General features: G+C 45.5%; 1 protein-coding gene across 6 annotated transcripts in view; it reads left to right on the forward strand.

Annotated features, from left to right (window-relative positions):
- Window positions 1-4573: 4573 nt before the first annotated feature.
- The window catches only part of FUT9 (fucosyltransferase 9), a 33216-nt gene continuing 24425 nt past the window's right edge, over window positions 4574-13364 (forward strand). For 2 of the 6 annotated variants that reach the window (XR_010308134.1, XM_064170077.1), the window contains exon 1: window positions 5773-5926. The gene's annotated coding sequence lies outside the window, so the exon portion shown is untranslated. Of the gene's footprint in view, window positions 4597-5378; window positions 5400-5772; window positions 5953-10910; window positions 10963-13364 lie in introns of those variants that run through there. The other 4 variants (XM_064170078.1, XM_064170081.1, XM_064170082.1 and 1 more) reach the window with 4 other exon arrangements.

The raw sequence follows: 13364 nt of genomic DNA on the forward strand, positions 1-13364 counted from the left end.
TTTAGAAAGGTCCTGAAAATATTTTCAGTTTTCTGCTCATCAGATACACATAGGTATATGCATACACTACTTCTAGAGTAAATGTGCCATTTGCGTTCACCACAATAAGAATTCTGATTACAAGGAAGTGCGAGAGGTCAGAGTTTCCGTTGCTACAAGTCATTCAGTACAGTAGGGGCTAGCTGAGAGCATGGCTGGTGTCTCTCGTCATTCTGTCAAAAAAAAAAAGGAGTAAGACCTCAATGCAAACCTTTATTTTATTGTGTTCCTTCCATGTCAGCCTAGGATATGGGTTTCCATTTTCTGCCAGGGAAGAGGAGCAGATTTTTTTCAAGTTCACACTCTTTATTGTTCTATTGTATTACTAAATTCTGCAATAAATTTCCTGGGACTGGTGCCAATGTAGTAGGAAGAAGTCACAAAATTCTACTTGATAGGCCAGAATCTAGTTTCCTATATGTGTTCTTACAGTCAGAGGTCACAGATACACTATTCCATTCTGAAAGGATGTATATATAACCAGTCAGAATATTTATTCTCAAATGACGGGGACTTGATTCACTCCTAGCATCACTGAACATTGGCTGATTGCACTAATAGCAAGATGCCTTTGGCTCTGACAACTGTTTTGTATCGACCACCACAGAGAGAGAGCATGCTCTGTCTCCAGTAATGAGACCCATGAGTCACTTCTTTGCATGCAATTCCAGAGTCTTTTCTCTTCAGTCCTGGCACATGAGCTGGCTGGGCTTGTTGAGAGGGCTTTAAACTGGAGTGGAGGGAGGAGGGGGTTAAACATGACAGCACTAGAGATAAACCAAAGGAACTTGAGGATGGTAGGCCAGAGATTAGGAGTAAAAGCAGCAGCCCAGCTGAAGTGCATGTACACTAATGCACGAAGTATGGGTCACAAACAAGAGGAGCTGGAAGCCTTGGTGCTGAAGGAAAACTATGATATTGTCAGCAGCACAGAAACGTGGTGGAATGACTTGCACGATTGGAGTGCTGAAATCAGTGGCTACAGAGTATAGACTCTTCAGGAGAGACAGGCAAGGGAGAAGAGGTGGAGGAGTGGCTCCGTATATTAGGGATGCTCTGGATGTCATGGGGGTAGAAATTAAGGGTGATTGAGTCTTTATGGGTGAGAATTAAGGGGAAGGCCAACAAGACTGAGATCCTGGTAGGAGTCTGTTATAGACCACCCAACCAGGAAGAAGAGGTTGATTTATTACTCTTTAAACAATGGGAGGCTGCCTGAAGATCACCTGCCCTTGTTCTTGTGAGTGACTTTAACCTACCAGACATCTGCTGCAGAGAAGAGGCAGTCTAGAAGGTTTCTAGAGTGTGTGGAAGACAGCTTCTTATCCCAGCTGTTACGTGAGCCTGCCAGGGCATTCGAGAGAAGGGCGGCAAGGCTGGTGAAGGGTCTGGGACACAAACCCTATGAGGAGAGGCTGAGGGAGCTGGGATTGTTTAGCCTGGAGAAGAGGAGGCTCAGGGGTGACCTCATTGCTGTCTACAACTACCTGAAGGGAGGTTGTAGAGATCACAGTATCACAGTATTATTAGGATTGGAAGAGACCTCACAGATCATCAAGTCCAACCCTTTATCACAGAGCTCAAGGCTAGACCATGGCACCAAGTACCATGTCCAATCTTGCCTTGAACAGCCCCAGGGACGATGACTCCACCACCTCCCCAGGCAGCCCATTCCAGTGTCCAATGACTCTCTCAGTGAAGAACTTTCTTCTCACCTCGAGCCTAAATCTCCCCTGGTGTAGCTTGAGGCTGTGTCCTCTCATTCCGGTGCTGGCCACCTGAGAGAAGAGAGCAACCTCCTCCTGGCCACAACCACCCCTCAGGTAGTTGTAGACAGCAATAAGGTCTCCCCTGAGCCTCCTCTTCTCCAGGCTAACCAATCCCAGCTCCCTCAGCCTCTCCTCGTAGGGCTGTGCTCAAGGCCTCTCCCCAGCCTCGTCGCCCTTCTCTGGACACGCTCAAGCATTTCTATGTCCCTCCTAAACTGGGGGGCCCAGAACTGAACACAGTACTCAAGGTGTGGTCTAACCAGTGCAGAGTACAGGGGCAGAATGACCTCCCTGCTCCTGCTGACCACACCATTCCTGATGCAGGCCAGGATGCCACTGGCTCTCTTGGCCACCTGGGCACACTGCTGGCTCATGTTCAGGTGGGTATCAATCAGCACCCCCAGATCCCTCTCTGTGTGGCTGCTCTCCAGCCACTCCGACCCCAGCCTGTATCTCTGCATGGGGTTGTTGTGGCCAAAGTGCAGCACCCTGCACTTGGAGCTATTGAACCCCATCCCATTGGCCTCTGCCCATCTGTCCAGGCGGTCAAGGTCCCGCTGCAGAGCCCTTCTGCCCTCCAACCCAGTCACATCTGCCCCCAGCTTAGTGTCATCTGCACACTTGCTGATGACTGACTCGATGCCCTCATCCAGATCATCTATGAAGATGTTAAAGAGGATGGGGCCCAGCACTGATCCCTGAGGGACACCACTAGTGACAGCTGCCAGCTGGATGTGGCACCATTCACCACCACTCTCTGGGTCCGGCCCTCCAGCCAGTTTCCTAACCCAGCACAGAGTGTTGCCATCCAAGCCGCGGGCTGACAGCTTAGCCAGCAGTTTGCTGTGGGGGACAGTGTCAAAGGCCTTGCTGAAGTCCAGATGGACCACATCCACAGGCCTCCCCACATCCACCAAGCGGGTCACCTGATCATAGAAGGAGATCAGGTTAGAAAGGCAGGATCTGCCCTTCCTAAACCCATGCTGGCTGGACCTGAGCCCTTTGCCATCCCTCAGGTGCGCTCTTATCACCCCCAAGATAACCTGCTCCATCAGTTTCCCTGGCACTGAGGTCAGGCTGATGGGTCTGTAGTTCCCAGGTTCCTCCATCCGACCCTTCTTGTGGATGGGGACCACCTTGGCCATTTTCCAGTCTCCTGGGACCTCTCCGGTGAGCCAGGACTGCTGGAAAATGATGGAGAGCAGCTTGGCCAGCTCAGCTGCCAGCTCTCTCAGCACCCTGGGATGGATCCCATCTGGTCCCATGGACTTGTGGGTGTCCAGATGGCTCAGCAGGTCCTGAACTAATTCTTCATGAATTTCCAGGGGAACACACTGCTCCCCGACCCCATCCCCCAGTTCAAGAGGCCACTTGCCTCCTCCTCCCTCCTTGCTGTTGAAAACTGAGGTGAAGAAGGCATTCAGGACCTCAGCCTTTTCTTTGTCATGTGGGGGTTGGCCTCTTCTCCCAGACAACCAGGAATAGAACAAATATAGGCTGGATGTTAGGAGGAAGATGTTGCCAGAGAGAGTGATTGGCATTGGAATGGGCTGCCCAGGGAGGTGGTGGAGTCACCATCCCTGGAGGTGTTCAAGAAAAGACTGGATGAGGCACTTAGTGCCATGGTCTAGTCTCTTCCAACCTGGTTGATTCTATGATTCTATGATTACCTGCATTAAATATGCTAAGCCCCAACATTAACCATGTGTAAAAAAAACCAACCTAATTTTTGTGCCACTCATAGATAAGCTCTTGTTCAAACATCTCTCCCAATGCTCAGTTTCTCTTCTTTTGCCTCACTGCCTCCTTCTCTCTCCATAGCCCAGAGCCCTCATTGGAAAAGGCAGAAAAGGGACAGAGAGGACAAAGAATGCAGGAGGAAAAACAGAAATCTGAAAGTTAAAGAAGTTAAAGAGGTGCTTAGATCTGATCCCAGGAGTGAGACCAAGGAAAAGAAAAGCACTGACTAATTGGTTGAAAATGTTCTTGCAAGCAGAAATGGCTCAAAATGAAACACTGAATACTGCTCTTTCTGGCTTTGCAGGTTCCCAAAACTGAACCTGACAATTTTACAATTCCCCTTCTCTATCCACCCCCTTGCCAAACCTATTTGGTGGCCTGATCAAGCCTACAGAGATCAAAGGACATCCTCTAAACAGGGACTGTAACTTGCCTTCTAGAACATATTTTTGCCAATGGCTGCAGGGGAGCAGAATCAGGACCCTGACCTTCTCTCAACAATTTCATTAAAAAGATACACATCTGAAAAAAAAATCTCAAGAAGTTCTTGCTGGTTCTTACAGGAATAGTGGTGCTCAGAAACATCTTCACACCAACATGAGCTCATAGTGGTTTTTCACCTCTTTCTACATGGATTCATGCATAACCATGCATTCTCACTGCGGTTACACAAATATTTGTATTGTCCTTAGTGAATAGGCTTTTTTGTTGGAATAAATCTAATAGGAAACTAGACCAATTCTCTAGGTGACTGTATCCCTTACAGCAAACCAGCAGTGTGAAATGTAGAGCTACAGGGAAACGTGCCCAATCTCTCTCTTCCCTGACTTCACAAGTGGGAGTTGTTGATAACCTGAACAGCTCTTCTTGGAACAAGGTAGAGCAGAACAGCATAGTAAATTAAGAATCCACAAGCTATTCAGAAATACCTAAGACAGAGACACTGACATCAGGGAATTTTGTGTCTGCATTTAGAGTTTGTTACATTGTTTACTTGAAGGGTTGATGAGAAAGGCACAGATGAAGCTCTGAAACAACCATTTGGCAGGTAAGACTACTAAGCTAAGGCTAAGACTAATGAACCGTGCTGTGCTCTTCTCTTGCTGAATCTTCTCCCCAGACACTCTAGCAGCGGTTTATCAGCATTGTGTAATGCAGAGGGAGCTCAGAGCAGTGATGAAGAGTTGACAGCCAGCTTTCGCTGTGACTGTTTATTTCACCTATTTGATTTACAGGTCTCCTGTTCACGCAATGTGCTTCGAGGTGTGGATGCATTTTCGGGTTTTGGTGTTGTTGGGGTTTAGTGGGGAGGGTCGTTTGGGTTTTCGGGAGGTGGGGGAGTTGTTGGTTGGGGGGGGCTTTGTTAAAAATTCAAATGTTAATGTTTCATTTTAAGGTTAGAATACTTATTCCTGATCCTAAATAGGCATCCAGGAAATTCTTCAGGTTTCAAGAGCAGGCTTGAAAGACACTTTTATGAACTACTCCAGTGTTTCTCTCGGTTTATATGTAGTCAAGGCTTATCATACTTTACGTATTTTCCTCACGTTTACTGCTGCTTTTCCTCACCGCAGCACGGTTTTCTTTCCTGCTGCATAGAAGAGTAAAAGGGAAAGAAAAACAGGCAGAGCAGGATGGGCAGACACCAGCAGCCTGGGGATCGAGTGAGCGGGGCTGGGGACCTCCAGCTCTTCAGAGATCCAGGGCGCCCTTCCCGGGGTGCGCCGCGGGGACGAGTCGCCGAGGCAGACGCGCTCCCTCGCCCACAGGGACTCTGGGACCACCCTGCGGCGGAGAGCGGGGAAGAACCACGGAGGGACTGCGGAAACGCGGCAGTGGGAACGAAAGGAGGTGGGGAGGGAGAGGAGGAGGGAAGGCGGGATAGAGGGAGGGAGGGATGGATGGACGAATGGATGCGTGGATGGATGGTTGGATGGATGGATAACGGTTGGAATGAGGGAGAGGTGAGGGAATGGATGATGGAAGGATAAATGATGGAGAGATAGGAAGATATGAGATGGAGGGTGAAAGATGGAGGGAGCAGGGATGGAGAATTGAGCAAAGGAGGGCTGAAGAAACGAGGACCGCAGGAGCGATCGACCGCGCTCCCCAGCTGCTCTCCCTCCGCTGCGCGCCTCTGCGCCCCCCCCCCCCCCCCTTTCTGTCGCTGCGCGTGCCCGCGCCTGAGGCTGCCTCTCTCTCGCATCCTCCTCCGGCAGCGGCAGTGTTGGGGATGGGCAGCGAGTGCGCGCCCAGGAGCAGCCCGGGCCCCGCCGGTCCTCTCCGCTCCCCCACCCGCTGCTGCTCCTACACCGCCGTCCCCAGTGTCCTGGGGACAGCGCCGCCACCGCGCTCTCCACAGCCCCCGCCTCGGAAGGGTGAGTCACTGGCCGCGGTCCGCCAGGTACCTGCCGCGCATCCCCCCCTTTCTTTCCTCCGTGCCTCACATCCCGGGGCGGCCCCAGGGACGAGCTCTGGGGGAGTCGGGGGCGGCGGGGGAAACCATCGCGCTCCCGCCTGTCCCTGGGAGAACAGAGGGTTCTGGCCCGGTCTCAAGCGGTCTGCGGAGAAAGGGCTGCTGCCTCGCTACCCGTTTCCTTGGGGGAGCTCGCACACAGCACCCCAGTCCGGACCAGAGCCACCTGATTCCCGCGCCGCCCGCAGCACGCCCCCCCCCCCCCCCCCCCCCCCCCCCCCGTTATGGCTTGGAGGAGGGGGCCGAAGCCCAACTTTTGCAAGGGACCCTTTGAAGGTGGCGTGGAGCCGGCTCTGGCCCCTCCCAGGCCGCCGGGCGCAGCGGAGCGCGGCCCTGCCGCGGCGGACCGGAGGATGCTGGGCAGGACTCGGCGTTGGGGTGGGCTTTCTTGACACCCCCCCTTCTGACCCTCAAAGGAGTTGGTGGTCGCGGTGGGGAGGTCTGTGCGTGTTTTGCCTTGGCTGTCCAGAAGACGCTGGGATGCTCTGGCTGGGGAGGGGTCCTAGTTGTTGAGCCCTGGTGCACACGGGTGGCTTCAGGTGCTCTAGTGGCTATACGCCGATAGCTCCCCGTCGACGGGTTGTTATGGCAGCAGTGCTCCCCACTGCTTTTATTTGGTTTATCTGGCTCTGAGTAGTGTTGAAAACCTGGAAACTGCCTTTTGTTTATACAAAGTACTAATATGAAATTAACATTAAATTTTCAGTCCCTTCTCCAGAAACTGGTGGTATGATAACACTAAAGACTGAAGGAGGTTGAGGGGAAATGTCCTTTCCCTCCACACCCTCCCAATTCCTGCTTTCTGCTAAATTTTGTTGGAGGTTTTGCTCGGTTTTGTGTTGTGGCATTTTTTCACGTTTCATTTATACTTTGTCCTAGTGATGTTCAACACAGAGGACTGCTTTGTCCTGCATTACACTGAGCAAAGGGATTGAAGCACTTCTGCATGCAATTGACACAACATTTGTGGGAAGGGAAATCTTGGAATTCTGTATAGCTGTTTTTTTCTGTACAACTTACAGGATGATGGGCTTTCTTCTTGTGATACAGAGAGGAGTCCGTGTGAGGCTCATCAGAAACGCTTCATCACATATTACTGCCGCAGCTGGTGGCAGTCTGACACATTAAGATTTAATATTATTATGGAAATAAGTTTCTCTGTCACCTATAGTGGTCAGCATGGTCTCAAACTACAGGCAGTCTTAAGGGAAACACATCGATTCTGGTTTCAGTCTAGTAAGTAGTGGGTTTTGGAAGAAGTGTTGAAAATGTGAAGCCTTTGATGAGAATGAATGTTAAGAACACATGGAATTGGTAGAAGGTTTGTATTATTTTGCAGTTTTTACACTGCACTTGTATAGGTACTGCTTGGTGTCTTCAGCTGGAGCTTGCTTAAGTAGAGGTTGGACAATAAGTGACAAGGACAGAAGAATTTTGTCCTGGAAGGTCCCACATTTTATTTGGAGCAGAATTCTTGGAGACTGTCATTGATATTGCAGGATGAAATGTTACTGAATTGTAATATCTTGTTTCCAGTTGTACATTTTGAAGCAAGTTTGGCTTATCAGTAGGGAAGCAACAAAGATGTGTAACTATTCCCTCAGAAATGAAAAAAAATGTTGCCCCAAGATGATCCATGTGTTGCAAAAGACCAGATTTGGGTAGATGTTAAACAGTACTGATCCCCGCACTGACCCCTGAGGGACACCACTTATCACTGCTCTGCAGGTGGACATCGTGCCACTGATCACCACTCTCTGCATGCAATCATCCAGCCAATTTCTTGTCCAGAAAGTGGTCCACCCATCAAGTCTGTGTTTTTCCAGTTTGACCAGATGTCATGTGGGACAGAGTCAAATGCCTTACTCAGGTCCAGGTAGATGATATCAGTTGCCCTTCCCCATGTCCACTGTTGCTGTGACTTTAGCATGAGATTCTCCTCAGTCACTGCTGTGAGCAGAATCAATGACATCTCTGCTAATCATTTTTGAGGAAGCAGGACATGAAAAGGTCCTTTGTTTTTTTTCCCATTGCTGTAGCTGGAAGGATTTATTTCATGTCTCACTTGAAATATAGCCCACTCTTTACCCTTCTGATCTGTGCTCAAGCCTAGAGATCCTACTTACCCAGAGAGCTCAGCTGAGATAATTCTTGTGAGAAAGAAAAATGTATGTATAGCTAGGGGCAGTTTTAATGGGGTTGATATCAAATGATACTTTTGTATCTGATACCACTAAAAGGTCATTTTAGGTTTTGGGAAGAGAATGTTTCTTAAAATGGCATTGTCTGGCTTATGGTTGTGATATGAAAGGACTAGCTGAAGTTAATTAAGCTGGAGAGCAGATGTTTCCAACTTTAGTGATTTAAAAATATCCTTAGTGATTTAAAAATAACCTTAAGCTGTAATGAAGAAAAGACAAATTTAGTAACTGAGAAGGATTACAGCTGAAGTTATTTGATATAAATGAACCAACGGATTGCACTTATTTAACATTGGAGAGGGGTAGAATAGAACAACAAAAAAAAAGATGCTGGCAGAACCCAGTCACCATAAGGAAATACACCAAAATACACCATCTAAACCCTGAGAGACTGTGGCAAAAAGTTACAACTTCAAGAGCCTGAGTCTCTTCTGGAAACTGAATGGAAAAAGTCCTGTTCCCTTCAGTGAGCATTAATAGCTGGATCATATTCTAAGAGAAGGAGTGGGTAAAGCTAATTTAATGAAGTATCACAAGCATTCTCACAGTTAGTTACTGAAACCAGGTTGGAAATGTACAGGTTTTCTTCCTGGCTCCTCTGAAACTGAACTGGAGTCTTGCCATTGATTTCACCGAGCCCAAAATGTCACCCTGAGAATTATGTTTCAACAGACTTTTGACATTAGTTATGTGTTATGTTTAATCTGGTTTTATTCTACTAAAATGAGATTACCTTCACCAAGCTTGAGTTATTAATTAATTATTATCAACCATTTCCCCTTTACAGTTTTTAAACTATCTGTTTTTCAGAAATGACAAGAAATACCAAATCTTTCTGTAAGAGTGCATTCGTAAGATGAATAATTCAAAGCCTACGCTGTCATTGTGCAATCGGATTTTTAATATGATGCTGTCAAAGCCAGAAAAAAAAAAGAAAATCAAATGTGACATCATACAAGGCAACATATACAGCTGACATGACATCCCAGTGTTTTAATTTCCCCACTTTATATTTAGTAGTTAATAAAGACAGATCTTTCTTTTCTCTGAGAAAGCCTTTAATACAACAGTTTTGTTCAGAGAGAAAAAAAAAAAGTGTATTTTTGCAAAAAGAGATGTACCTCTTGTAAAGAAAAGTCCCTAATGTAAAGGAAATTAAATCATAAAGGAGACAATTTAAAGTTGCCACTGAGAAGCATAGAACTAAGATAACTTGTAGCTATTGAGAAAGTATTATTAGGTAGCTTTTCTAGAGTGTGAAGAAGAGGACAATTCATTAATCTCTGTGTAAGAACAGAGATAATGCACTTTCACCCTCAAATACACGGTCATATCTGTGGTGCGTCCTTTGCTGTTTCCCCCCTACATTAAGTATATCTAATGCTAGTCAAGAGTACCCGACTGGCAGAAATGGAAAATTAAACTCTTTTTGTCCAGTGTTTGTGGAGCACAGGGAGCAGTGCTGCACATGCTGACCCCAGCTGACCTGTCACTTCATCCAGCCTCGGCTGGCTGCTCCGCATGAAGAAAGTATTTGCCCACCAAGATCTTCCAAGTGGCTAAGGACCTCTTTGCCCCAAGTGGTCAGTGCACTGAGGAAATTTGCCTGGAATGGGATTCAGTTTATTTCACTTGGTTGTGTCTCAGGGAGGATCTGGCTGGAACCTGTGAGGTGCTCAGTATTCTCATCTCTGCTGCTTTCCGAAGTGTTGAGTCTGTTTCAGGATCGTCTAAGACATGCAGTGGAATAACCAGTTCACTTCAGACAGGCCACAAACCAGCCTTTCAGCTGCGATTTCCCACCCATGCTGCACGTTGGCTGTATTTCAGTCAGTGAACTAGAAGTGAAAGGCTGCAAAAATGTGATTACCAGGCCCCAGAGACATTTAGTCCTTTAAGGATATCTTAGGGGAAATATGTACCTGTATTTCACAAACTGCAGCAGAAAGAAGTGAATTAATAACACATCATACTTTACCTTGTTTTAAGAGAAGCTTTCACCCTTTAAAAAACTTTAGGGAGGCTGCTAATTGCCTGTTGTCAGCTATTTTGTTTTGGAGTAGCTATAATCCATGAGCCAACAGCCTCATACTCGTTTCTGTTTCGTTACCATATAATGCTGCACTTTTGAGAACTGGAACTGCAGGAAAGGCTATTTTCATTTCAGTGTTAGAGACAGATCTAGAAGGTTTAAACATTGAGGGATACAATGATATTGTTAAAGTATTCTTAAAAACAATTTGAATGTTTTTTACAATTTTGTATTTCTTTAGCACCCGTGTTACTGGTTTATGTACTTAATGAAGCAATCCTAGAAATTATTTTCTGGACTTCAGTTGTATAACAACTTCCATCTAGCTAACATTAAAACATCTATCATAATTTTCCAGATTAAGTGACACATGCAGACTTTTTGGGAATTAGCAGAAAAGAGTATGAATTTCTGTATAATGCTTGTATTTGACTGCTGATTAGTGTGCTTTATGGATAAGAGTGGTGCTTAAATGTGCTTTAAGAAAATAACTAAAAAGCATAAATACAGTCCACAGTTAAATGGAGACATTTAATGCGTGGTGTCTTTCTTACAGTTCCAACTGGAGGTTTCAGGTGATCGAAGCTGTTTGTACTTACCACAGAGTAATCACTAAGCGTCATGTACATTTTTCTCTTTACATTTCCCCACAGTTCCTCCTGAAGCTTTCTTCACCCATTTTTTCACTGTAGATGGAGACACCAGGTAGGAGTTTAAAATGTTTTTTAAATAGCTTCTAAATAATCAAGCAACATTAATCTTCTGTATATTCAAATACTTTTTTTTCAGATGAGTCGATACACCTTAGGAAGTAAGGTTTAGATGAGTGGAGAAAGAAAGTGCAATCACGTCTGACAAATGGCATTGTGGAGCATAGCAAACTTGCTAATTCCAGAACTTGTGATAAGGAGAATTCTGAGTGAATGCTTGCCCAAAACAACATCCACCTCAGCCACCCACACCAAGAGACAACTCATGTCCTACACAAGCTATTAATACTGGTACTAAAGTTGCAGGGGAGGAACTCAGGGAAGGAATCAAACTTCGTACCCTGGATGGTCTCTGGACCTCCCCTACAACTGCTTGCTGGCCACCTTTGATGTGCAGCTTGTGCGAGGAGCAGAGGAATGAGTGGCAGCCTCTCCAGCAAAGCTTCCTGGGTGACAGATTCCCCATCACTGACCCTCACAGAGCCTGGATACTCTGTCCACACCTTCCTGACATGCTAGACCTCTAGCCTGCATGCCTGTCAGCAAGCCAATAGTATTTGAGCTTCTGAGGCATATTTAAGCAGAAAGCAGTATAAATATTTTAAAACAATACTTGAAATATTTCAGTATTTAGAACATACATAACTAGATAAAGTCTGTTTCCTTAAGGTCCTGCTGAGATTAAGAGCCTTCTTTCCACAGGTGTCCTAGGACAGGCAAGTGCAGGCAGCTGAAAGCATCTGAGTTGTCAAAAGCAATTCTAGGGAAAAAAAAAAACCATTAGCAACATTAATCACATCTGATTTTTAGATCTTTCCAGACAAGAGAAGCCTAAGCCGTGCCTGGCAAGTGGTACCAGAAGTCACTGGGAAGAAATTCCAAACTGATTGCAGATTGGAGCAAAACAGAACAGCACTGCTACAAAATTCAGGGCTGGGAATTCCTACACAGCTGATAATAACCGGCATGGTCTTGAGAGTGATGAATACGAATAGAAGGATGGCTGGCATGTGTGTGTGCTTATAAACTATAGTAGAATGAGTCAACTCAATGCTGTAAAAGGAAAGAAGTAGTTGACCAAAACCTGTGACCTACAGCAGCAGGTAACCCAAGAAGATATCAACAGTCACATTTTTTTCACATTTTTAAGGTGTGATAACAAAATGTGGAGACAAATGCCAGTCTTATAAGTACAACTTGAAACTGGGAGGCTACCTTTTACTAAAAGAGATTGCTTCATGCCACATCATCTTGACACTTTCAAATAAGCTTACATCACCACATTCCTCTCAATCATATTATGAGACAAAGCAGACTAGCGGTGAAGACAACTCACTTTCTCAGATAATGATTTTGAGGCCATATTATGCTCAGTGTTCATTGCTGAGGAACAAATTCTGTCCTCCTTAACATCTAAGATATACAGAGAAAAAAAGTGTTAGGAGTCTGGTGTGTAGTTAGTAATGAAGCACTCAGCTGCATAAAAATATTTTGTTTATGGGAAATTCAGTTTCTTCAGTTTTTTGTTCTGAAAAGAAGAAAACAAAACTTGTCACTATGCAAAGCTTTTCCCATTCCCAAGAAATGAAGTGCCTCCTGTGAATAGTTCCCTTATAAAAGCTTGCTTTGTCTGAGGTCTCCTCACTCAGCAAAACCATCAGTATAATAAAAATGCAAGTTTAAGTTTTAGTAGGAAATGCTTGACTTTTTAAACAAGAGCAGAACACTTGATGTTGAAGCGGTCATGAAAAAAAAGCTCTTTTCATGACAACTGGAACTAGTGGAAAGGGACCGTGAGGGAAAGACTGAAGGGTGGGAAACTGGCTTTGTTCCAAAACATGAAAAGGCTACACTTAAGGACATAATTGGATGATTTGGCATCACTTTGAAGAATTAACACAATCAAAGCTTTTTAAATTTATGAAACCTAAGTGTATAATAATGCCATGTGAAAAATGCATCACTGAATGATTGAAGTATTAATGGATGAATGTAGAAATGTTTTTAATTGGGGGAAACAAGCAACAACACAATTGCTGTCTTGGTTTAAAACTATGAATGCTTGCAGAGAAGGCCAATTATCTACAATGAAGAATCATTAGAAAAAGGAAAGGAGAAAACTCTTGAAAAATTCACACCTCGGCGCACTGACTTCATTGCTTGCTTAACAGAAAAGGGTGTTACCTGGTTTATTTCCTCCTAGTATAGGAAAGCAACCATTGTAGTGCAGAATCCCTTGCTCCTACGAGAAAAGGGCTGAAAATAGATTGAAAATCTGTGTGGGAAAAGCAGGCAAAATCAAAGCTAGTTAATCTACAGAAACGTTTCAGTAATTTTGTATCCCGGTTAATGATACATTTTACACACTTTTCTGTTTACCCAAAGCCACTGAGAGTA

The sequence above is a fragment of the Pogoniulus pusillus genome, chromosome 33 (genome assembly GCF_015220805.1).
Source record: "Pogoniulus pusillus isolate bPogPus1 chromosome 33, bPogPus1.pri, whole genome shotgun sequence".
NCBI classification, from domain to species: domain Eukaryota; kingdom Metazoa; phylum Chordata; class Aves; order Piciformes; family Lybiidae; genus Pogoniulus; species Pogoniulus pusillus.